The following is a 9383-nucleotide window of genomic DNA, read 5'->3' on the forward strand; positions in this document are numbered from 1 at the left end:
TTATAAATCCTAATATTAAATTTAATATTTTAACCATCTACTAAAACTTGATATTTTAACCCTATACTAAAACCCAAATATTTAAACACTACTATTGTTAGTATTATAATAACAAATTATAATAATATGCTAATATTGTTCTTATTATAAATAGTAGGATAAACACAAGGTATTATCGATATTAGAAATCAAAGGAATTAATAAAGAAAAGGATAATTAGTATTCTAAATCTAAAAGATTAATATTATAAGCCAAAATGATTAATAAACCAAAGCAATTAATATTAAAAACCCAATGGAGTAATATTATAAACCCAAGGGATTAATAAACCTAAAGAATTAATACTATAAACTCAAGATATTAATACTACAAACTTATGATATTAATATTAAAAACCCTATAAACCCATGGGATTAATAATATAAACCCAAGGAATTTATATTAAAAACAAAAAGGATTAATATTATAAACCCAAGGGATATCGTTCGAGTAAAAACGTTGAGATGTCTACAAAAGCTAGGGTTTTAACCTACAAAATTTGAATCATTCACACAAGCGTCTCTTTGCAAACCCTGTGACGTCATCCTCTTCTACATCTCTGACAGGGGCATGAGCGCATAAGGCGGGAGGGGAGAGATCATGTCAGGGCCTCGAGTTGACGAGTGACCACATTCGGTTAAAGGCAACTCGGAGGTGGACTTTCATATGTGCGATGGGAGCGTGTGATGGGCAGGTGCATTGAGTGACCTTAGTTGAGCGTTCAGGAAGGCGCACGCCCGGGCGAGCCGCCTGTGGGTGAGCGATGGAGTGTGCGTAACCGAAGTATGGAGATCAAGCAAGTGGGTGGCTAGGCTAACCCGAGTGACAATGATACACATGCGATAAGGCAACAATAGATAATTATATAAGTTGGGCCGACATACATATATGGGCAGGGCGACGTGTACATGGAGGATGGGTCGACCATGAAAGGTCGTGACACTTAGTATTTCCACATGATAGCATGCATATATATTAGAGGAGAATAATGATCATTCATTCATCATCGACCTCAACTGAAAACAAGCAAGAGTAATCAAAGAAATCACAGAGCGAGAAGGGCCGAAGCTACAGGCGGAGTCTATGTGCAAGACCGAATTCGGCAAGGTGGGAGTTGGGGTTTCTGGCGAACCAAATAGTAGTGCGGAACTGTTATACAAAGGTGGGGTTGAGTTAAACAGTTCGACTGCATGGTGAACAGGCATAACTGGTCAAGAGTTGGGCGCCAAACAGTTGGGTGACTCGAGCCACTACAACGAGCTGCGGGTAGAGTGACACGACGCTGCACGTCGAAAGGCAAGTGACGGTAGTGACCTGGGTTGCGACAGTGCCGAGTGAATGGTGGCTCAGGCAGAGTTACGAGAGAGCGAATAGGGATGTTCAAGGCTACACAATGTGGTATACTAGTGTGCCAAAGTGTTTGGTGGTGCAGACAGACTGTGACAAGGAGTGTCGAGGGCACGGGTGAACTGAAACGACGAATGATACACATGGTAGTGGCATAGGCAATTCAACAGTTCAGCTGAGCGTGCATGTGGGACGACTTCAGCATTGTGCAGGCACAAATTTGTAAAATAAAGGTTTTTAGGGTTGTTAGAAACACTGACTTGTATAATTTTATGTATAATTGAATTACAGAATTTATATATATATTGGTATCAAGTAGACGCTAACTTCTAGGAGTTTCCCCTTCCACTTATGATGACATGTTGATGATTTCTGTTGTGCATTTATATTGATGAATGGTTAATTGAAGAGTTTATTTCCACTGTGATAATAACACTTGAAGTAGATAATTGGTTAAGCGTTTGGTTAGGCATAGCTCGTACACTTAAGTATTAGTGAAAAGAAAAGGTGTGGCAGTGCCGCAACGGCATATGTCTGGTTAAAGGACTACAACCTGGATATGGGTGTGACATCTGGTATCAGAGCTTGATTCAGGGTGAGTTTAGCTTGATTGAAGATTTGAAGTAGAGATACATCTACCACTTTGTGATAGTTGGTATCGGAGCCCCACTTTTCGTAGGGATTTGATTGAAGTTGAAGAAGCTTGATAGGGACAAGTTGCAGGGTTGAAGTTGAATGGATTAGTGTATGGTCTTGACAAGATCACAAGAAAAACTAATGGCAGACAATGTAGACGAATCTCAGGTAACAAGTGAATCTAGCAAGGATGCCAGAACAATTTTTATGGACATGTTATTGGATTGAATGGAGGAATTTTCTTCGGATATGACTTCGTTGGAAGCTGAGAATGATGAACTTCGAGATAAGTTCATGACATTGGAAGAGACATATGATAACCTCAACAACCGATACAATTATAGTGAATGGATGTTTATACAAATATAGAAGGAAGTCAAGGACATTAGGGCTGCATGAGATCAAGGTTTGGGTGAAATCTTGAAGTTGCAGAAAGCTCTTGACAATGCCTAGAATGAAATATGTTTTGAAGAAAGCAATTGGGCAGGGACCGATTAGAGGGACTTCTCATGTGAATGTTAAGGAACCTAATTCTTATGATGGGATGAGGATTGCCAAAGTAGTTAGCAATTTATTATGGGATATGGAGCAATACATGGAGTGCTTGGGGATTCCTAATCATGAAGTCAAATTCAAAGTAGCTGCTCAATTCTTTAGTAAGGATGCTAAGATGTGGTGGAGACGGAAGTTGGATCAGATTGACAGTGGTGATGTTGATGACATTTCTACTTGGGATGATATGAAGGCTTTGCAGACTCATTTTAGCCCACAAAATGAGACTTGGGATGCAAGGACGAATATTAAATACATTATGAAAACAGGGATTCTACATGCATATCAACGATAATTCTCCAGTGTGATCTGGGAACTACCTGATATGGCGGAGAAAGACAAGGTATTCAACTTCATTATAGGATTGAAACCTTGGGCATGCAATGAGTTGAAGAGGCAAAATATCAAAACTCCAGAAGAAGCATTTGCTGCAATTGATTGACTGGTATAACATTATGATGAAGGGGCCAAAGAGAGAAAGATGAAGTTTGATAAACCGAAGGAGAAAACTACAAAGGAGGAGCATTCAATATCGAATGACAAGTCGAAGATGAAGAAGCCTTTGAAATGTCGGTCGTGGGTAGAGAACCACACAATGAACAATTTTCCTTCTAGACTAATGGTGGTTGCAGTAGCAAAAGCTAATGGAAGGAAGAAGAAAGAGGAACCAATAGTTGGGGTGATGCAAATTTTAGGATCTGCATTGGCCATGGAGGTTGTCCCAAGGCGGGATCTTAAGAGGAACAAATTGGAGTATGTTAGAATGAAGGTTGGGCAAGGAACGTTACACTATGGTGGAGAGTGGTGTGACCTATAACTCCATCAAGGAGGAAGTTGCGAGAAAAGTTAGATTGAATTTCTCACCAATCCAAGCTCATCTTAAAACACTGAACTCTCCACTAGATAAAGTCATTGGTATCGTAGAAAACGTGGATGTGAAAATTTGTGAGTATTCTGGAAAGATCGACTTCACAATTGTGCAGATGGATGACTATGAGGCAGTATTGGGTATGGAATTTTTGAAACAACATGAGGCTATGATTGTTCCACTTATGAAGAAGTTGTACATTTATGGCAGATGAGATGATGAACCTTTAGGGGTACCAACCATGGCAATTATGATAGCTAGATGTAAATTAACAATGATGAATGTGGAGGACATAAAGCGAGATGAAGAGCTCGATGGGAGGTTGCCTACTGTAGAGGCAAAACTCATAGAGAAGTCACAGGTTATTAGATCATTGTCTGATAGTATCCTATATTTGACAGGTATGTTAGAGGCAGTGGAAGGAAATGGGGATGCTAGACAAAAGACTCAGGAGGAGAGTTGGGAAGCATACATGAAGATATTAGAGGAGGAAGATCTGAATAGATGGATTGAGCTGCTAGAGAAGGAGGATGGAGAGCCATCAACTTTCCCATCCCCTACCTCTTCTTAGACTGACATGAGGATGAGGCTCATTGTCTTTTGCTCATGGCAGTGAGTCCTTTATATTTTATGATAAGGCACGGGGTGAGATGCACACGATTGACAGCAGGATGTGAAGATAGTCATGATGATGTGAGGAGCATGTGTTCTTGTGGAGGCGATTTTATGGTTGGATTAGCTTCCCAACTACTCACCATCACATGATTTTCTTGTAGAGTTTAATAGGATTGGAATATGAAGTAGGTAATGGTTGGAGCTATTTGGGTGCCCACATATACGGATATGTCTTAGCGATGGAGGTTGCTAATATGGCGTTGTCTAGTATGAAAAAATTTTCGGAGTGGTGGAGGATGCCAGTGCCTCGAGTTGACAAGCACCCGCATTCGGTTAAAGACAACCCGGAGGTGGACTTTCAACTGTGCGATGGAAGCGTGCAATAGGCGAGCACGTTGGGCGACTTGAGTTGGGCATTCGAGTAGGTGCATGACCTGGAAAGGTGCCCATGGGAAAGCGATAGAGTGTGTGGAACCGAAGTATGGAGATTGGGTGAGCAGGTGACTAGGCCGACCCAAGTGGCAGTGATAAACATGTGATGGGTTAGCGATATATAATTATACAAGTTGGGATGACATAAATATATGGGTAGGCTGATGTGTACATGGGGGATGCGCCGACCATGAAAGGTCGCGACCCTTGGTGTTGCCACATGGAAGCATGCATATATATTAGAGGAGAATGGTTGTCATTCATCCATCATTGAACTCAACTGAAAACAAGTAAATGAAAATAAAAAAATTGCAGAGAAAGAAGGGTTGAAGCCACACGCAAAGTACAGGTGTAAGAACAGAGTCAGCAAGGTGGGAGTTAGAGTTTTCAGTGAATAGAACAACAGTGTGAAATTGTTATACAACGGCAGTGTGGATTTAAATAGTTTGACTGCGTGTTGAATAGGTAGAACTGGCCAAGGGTTGGGCACCGAATAGTCAAGTGACTCGAGACGCTACGACGCACTGTAGGTAGAGAGACACGAAGCTGCATGCCGAAAGGTAGGTGCGGGTAGTGACCCTGGTTGTGAAAACTCCAAGTGAGCAGTGTTTCGAGAAGAGTTGCGATAGAGTGAATGGGGATGTTCAGGGCTACACGAGGAGGCACATTAGTGTGTCGAAGTTTTGGGTACTGCGGGCAGACTGCGGATCAGATTGTTGAGGGCATGGGTGAACCAGAACGATGAAAGATAGGCACAATGGTTTTGTAGGTAGTTCCATAGTTCGGGTGACTATGCACGAGGCATGACTTCAGAATTTTGCAGGAATGATTTTGTAAAATAAAGGTGTGCATGTCAAGGGTTGTTGGCAGCATCGAATTGTATAATTTTATCTACAATTGAATTACTATATATATATATATATATATATATATATATATATATATATATATATATATATATATATATATAGTAATTCAATTGTAGATAAAATTATACAATTCGATGCTGCCAACAACCCTTGACATGCACACCTTTATTTTACAAAATCATGCCTACAAAATTTTGAAGTCGTGCCTCCCTAACTTCTAGGAGTTTCCCCTCCCACTTATGATGATGTGTTAATTATTTCCATTTTGCATTTATATTTATGAATGGTTAATGGAAGAGTTTATTTCCACTATGATAATAACACTTGAAGTAAATAATTGGTTAATTGTTTCATTAGGCATAGCCCATACACTTAAGTATTGGTGAAAATAAAAAGTGTGGTGGTGCCACACCCACCTATGTGTGGTTAAAATACTACCATCGGGATAGGGCGTGACAAATCCCCTCCTATCAAAGCATATCAGTCAAAGAAATGAGCAGTCAAAAAGAGGCCGGAGCCGCAAACAAAGCTGAAGGAAGAGGAAAAGGTAGCCCGGTATTGGGAGCCCAATGGTAAGCAATAATTTGGGGACAATGTTTTCCAAGGGGAATGAAGAAAAATCGATTTGTGCTTCCCATTAATAAATTGGAGAATTACCAAAAATTTATGAAAGATCATCCACTGATATGAAATTTTATAGGAATTTAACCCTTTTAAAGAGATCTCGTTAAATGGATCTAACTGAAATGGAAACCAAAAGGGAATATAGATCTAAATTTGGGGGCTCAAAGTTTCTTTATAGTTATTTTTAGGAACCTTGAAGATAAGGAGAGGGTTTTTGAAAACAAACCCTACTTCTACTACAATGGTAGTCTCTTCATGCGAAATTAGGAGGAATGCTATAACCTAGATCAGGTGAAATTTATGGAAGCCCCAGTATAGGATAGATTATTTACCCTCCTTGTGGATCTTTGGGATCCAGAAATATTGGAAGGAACTGGAAACTTCATTAGAAGTTTTGTTAAGGTTGCAGATTCAACAAGATGAGGAAGGTATACCTCATACACCCAGATCTGTGTGTACATGAATATAACCGAGCCCCTCACAAAATTTATCGAGCAGGAGTACCATGATGAGGTATGGAAACAACCATTGGACTATGAGCACATTCAATTTCACTTCAGAAGATGTCATGAATATGACCACTTGGACAAAGAATTCCCCCATAATCAATATGAACCTATGGATTCTTAGAAGGATAAAGTTGTAGCAAAACCTCAGGAAGATTCAGATGGATTTTGGGAAGTCCAAAAAAAGAAGCGCAATACACAAAATACGTCGGGTGTAGGCCAACAATATCCTCGCCAGGCTCCTAAAAACCATAATTTCTGTGATACCTTAATGTAGGAAGACAAAAATCCTAGTGATGTGCGAGATCTAGCTAGTAAAGAAAACCCTAGCACTCCTTCAAAGGTTGGCCAGAAAACTAAGAGCAAAGTTGAGGAGGAACCATGGGAAAAGGAATGACATGGGAAAAATAAATATCAAGTCAATATGGAAATAGTTGGAATGAAGGAGGATGTCAGTGAAGAAGAACATATCATGAAACATCTATTGAACGAATGGAGGAATCTGGATGAAAGGTTCATTCCTAAAGACAAAAAATTTTTACACAATGAAAAATCTCAATAATATCAAGCTAAGAAAGGCTCGGTCTCTTTGGACCAACTAGATCAGTTGGTTTCTCAACCAGGCCAAGGCGCAAAATCCAATGTATCTGGAAAAGGAGGTAAGAAAAAGGGCCAAAATAATTTACAAGAATCCATACAGATGATGGGCGATTTGTTGGTGAACTTGAGTAGAGTGGTGCTGCTATCCACGTTCTTCCACCAAATTAATAAGCCTTCCCAATGAGTATTACATCCTGGAATGTGCGAGGCCTCAACAGTAGAGAGAAGCAACGATACTTGAAAGGCTGACTTAAAAGAGACAAACTGAGTGTCATGATTCTCCAAGAAACTAAAATATCAGAGACTAGAAAAAACGAAATGGTTAGGAATTTCAAACCCTAGTATGAGGTGGTAGCCCAAGATTCAAAAGGGAGTGCAGGAGGCCTCTCTATCTTATGGAATCCTACCAAAGTTACATTTGAATACTGGGTTAGTATGCCTCAGTCTCCCTCAAGAAAATTTTAACACATTGGTACTCATGATTGGGCTCTATTGTCAGGGGTATATGGGCCTCACATTCGAGGAGAAAAAGGGGTTTTCCTTCAAGATATCAGAAAACCCAGAAGACTATTCCCAGAGGAGATTTGGATTTTAAGAGGTTACTTTAAGTTCATCACGTCTTTGGAAGAAAATAAGGGTATCCTGTGCCATATAGATGCCGAAACAGAAGCATTCTAGGAAAAAATTGAGGAGACACGTTTAGTGGATCTACCAACAAATAAGGGGGTGTATACCTAGAACAATCAATGTAGAGGCACACATCAAGTAGATTCACGACTTGATAGATTTCTAGTGACAGAGCAGGTTATTAGTAGGGATATTTTTCTTGAAACCTCCATTCTCCCATCCATGGGTTTAGACCAATGGCTGATTAGGTTGGAGATTGACCTAAAAGCAACCCCTAAAAACCGTCCTTTTAGATTTGAATATTTCTAGCTGAGGGACCCCTTGTTTATGAAAAAACTGGAAAACAGGTGGAAAGGAGTTCAGCCCAAGGGAGGAATCACATGCACACTTTTCAGCTAAAATTAAAAGACCTGAACAACCAGATCAAGCGGTGGAATCAAGAAGAGTTTAGTAATATTATGAAAGATAAACATCAACTTCATAATCAAATGAAATAATAACAAAAAATCATTAGCGAAGGAAGACCTGGGAGCCCCTCAGTGGAGGAAGGATGACTATTAAACCAAATGGAGGAAAGAAGCAAACAAGAAGAAATTATGCAAAAAGAGTCCAGGGATCTCTATCTGAATGATTCATGAGGCACAATACTTGTTAAGGTTTTGCAAATGGGGTAGCTAGCTAAGTGGGCTTGATTGTGGAGAAAACTCCACAGTTAAGCGTGCTTGAGCCAGAGGCAATCTGGGATGGGTGACCTTCCAGGAAATCTTGGTTATTGCATGCAAGCCCCGGAAATGATGATTGATGCTATGTCATTCATTTCACTAGTTTCAATCCCACTTCTTCACCCTTGTGAGCATCACCCGATGCAATGAGTGCTAAGTGAACTATTCAAAAATCATGAGAAATTAGTTAGTTATGACTACCTCTCACGGAAATGGTCATACGTGAATGACTTACTTAACGCAGTTGAATCCCAAAAATGATATCTAATATAATGCACTGGGTAAACCCCCTAATACTTAAATTCAAAAAGAGTGAAGGGATCTCTACCTGAATGGTTCATGAGGAACAATACTTGCTAAGGTTTTGCAAATGGGGTAGCAAGCTAAGTGGGCTTGATTGTCGGGAAAACTCCATAGTTAAGTGCGCTTGAGCTAGAGGCAATTTGGGATGGTTGACCTCCTAGGAAGTCCTGGTTAACCCTGCAAGTGATGATTGACACTATGTGATTCATTTCACTAGTTTCAATCCCACTTCTTCACCCTTGTGAGCATCACCCGATGTAATGAGTGCTAAGTGAACTGTTCAAAAATCATGAGAAATTAGCTAGTTATGACTACCTCTCATGGAAATGGTCAGATGTGTATGACTTACTTAACACAGTTGAATCCCAAAAATGATATCTAATATAATGCACTGTGTAAAGCCCCTAATACTTCAATTCAAAAAGAGTGAAGGGATCTACTTGAATGGTTCATGAGGCACAATACTTGCTAAGGTTTTACAAATGGGGTGGCAAGCTAAGTGGGCTTGATTGTGGGGAAAACTCCACAATTAAGTGCGCTTGAGCTAGAGGCGATCTAGGATGGTGACCTCTCGGGAAGTCCTAGTTACCAGGTGCAAGCACCGGAAGTGATGATTGATGTTATGTGATTCATTTCACTAGTT

The sequence above is a fragment of the Pinus tabuliformis genome, chromosome X (assembly GCF_031772625.1).
Source record: "Pinus tabuliformis cultivar Carrire ecotype Pingquan chromosome X, CPIR1, whole genome shotgun sequence".
NCBI classification, from domain to species: Eukaryota; Viridiplantae; Streptophyta; class Pinopsida; order Pinales; family Pinaceae; genus Pinus; species Pinus tabuliformis.